The sequence below is a fragment of the Oncorhynchus mykiss genome, unplaced genomic scaffold (genome assembly GCF_013265735.2).
Source record: "Oncorhynchus mykiss isolate Arlee unplaced genomic scaffold, USDA_OmykA_1.1 un_scaffold_237, whole genome shotgun sequence".
NCBI lineage: Eukaryota > Metazoa > Chordata > Actinopteri > Salmoniformes > Salmonidae > Oncorhynchus > Oncorhynchus mykiss.
In genome coordinates this window covers 405,508-407,500 of record NW_023493702.1, presented here as the reverse complement: position 1 = coordinate 407,500, position 1,993 = coordinate 405,508, and positions in this window count along the sequence as shown.

Sequence of the window (1,993 nt, the reverse complement as noted above, 5' to 3'; positions counted from 1 at the left end):
TTGGGTGCTTTTTACACACTTTAAGAAATCACGATGGATGCAGATTGCTATTAATCCTCCGTGCAACTGGTGATTGAAAACGTGCATCTGGTAACCCAAAATTTCAAATATGGTTCAAAATGAATTTAAAGGCACCCCTCTCATTGTTGCCCGCTATGGGAGCACCCCACTAAGGCCCTGTCTCGGTCGGGCCCGTCCTGAGTGCTTTATAGACACTTTAAGAAATCGCGATGGATGCAGATTGCTATTAATCCTCCGTGCAACTGGTGATTGAAAATGTGCAACTGGTGATTGAAAACGTGCACCTGGTCACCCAAAACACGGTTCTCTATGCGGTTAGCGGTGTTCCATCTATTCATGTCCGCTTATGGCGCACCCTACTACGGACCTTTAGCAATGGGGGCCGGCCCGAATTATTTATGGAAGGTCTGATGATGATTTTTTTTTTTTTTTCACCATCTCTTTCTCTCTCTGCCGGGGCCGGCCAAGAGTGCTTTATGGACGGTTTAAAACATGACTATGGATGCAAATGCTCATTTTCCTCCGTGCACCTGGTGATTGAAAACGTGCATCTGGTAACCCAAAAATTATAAAAGGGTTTTAAATACTTTTACCCGTCATTCTATTGATATAGCCCGCTAGGGGAGTGCCCCACTACGGCCCTCTCTCTGTCAGGGCCGTCCTTGGGTGCTTTTTACACACTTTAAGAAATCACGATGGATGCAGATTGCTATTAATCCTCCGTGCAACTGGTGATTGAAAACGTGCATCTGGTAACCCAAAATTTCAAATATGGTTCAAAATGAATTTAAAGGCACCCCTCTCATTGTTGCCCGCTATGGGAGCACCCCACTAAGGCCCTGTCTCGGTCGGGCCCGTCCTGAGTGCTTTATAGACACTTTAAGAAATCGCGATGGATGCAGATTGCTATTAATCCTCCGTGCAACTGGTGATTGAAAATGTGCAACTGGTGATTGAAAACGTGCACCTGGTCACCCAAAACACGGTTCTCTATGCGGTTAGCGGTGTTCCATCTATTCATGTCCGCTTATGGCGCACCCTACTACGGACCTTTAGCAATGGGGGCCGGCCCGAATTATTTATGGAAGGTCTGATGATGATTTTTTTTTTTTTTCACCATCTCTTTCTCTCTCTGCCGGGGCCGGCCAAGAGTGCTTTATGGACGGTTTAAAACATGACTATGGATGCAAATGCTCATTTTCCTCCGTGCACCTGGTGATTGAAAACGTGCATCTGGTAACCCAAAAATTATAAAAGGGTTTTAAATACTTTTACCCGTCATTCTATTGATATAGCCCGCTAGGGGAGTGCCCCACTACGGCCCTCTCTCTGTCAGGGCCGTCCTTGGGTGCTTTTTACACACTTTAAGAAATCACGATGGATGCAGATTGCTATTAATCCTCCGTGCAACTGGTGATTGAAAACGTGCATCTGGTAACCCAAAATTTCAAATATGGTTCAAAATGAATTTAAAGGCACCCCTCTCATTGTTGCCCGCTATGGGAGCACCCCACTAAGGCCCTGTCTCGGTCGGGCCCGTCCTGAGTGCTTTATAGACACTTTAAGAAATCGCGATGGATGCAGATTGCTATTAATCCTCCGTGCAACTGGTGATTGAAAATGTGCAACTGGTGATTGAAAACGTGCACCTGGTCACCCAAAACACGGTTCTCTATGCGGTTAGCGGTGTTCCATCTATTCATGTCCGCTTATGGCGCACCCTACTACGGACCTTTAGCAATGGGGGCCGGCCCGAATTATTTATGGAAGGTCTGATGATGATTTTTTTTTTTTTTCACCATCTCTTTCTCTCTCTGCCGGGGCCGGCCAAGAGTGCTTTATGGACGGTTTAAAACATGACTATGGATGCAAATGCTCATTTTCCTCCGTGCACCTGGTGATTGAAAACGTGCATCTGGTAACCCAAAAATTATAAAAGGGTTTTAAATACTTTTACCCGTCATTCTATTGA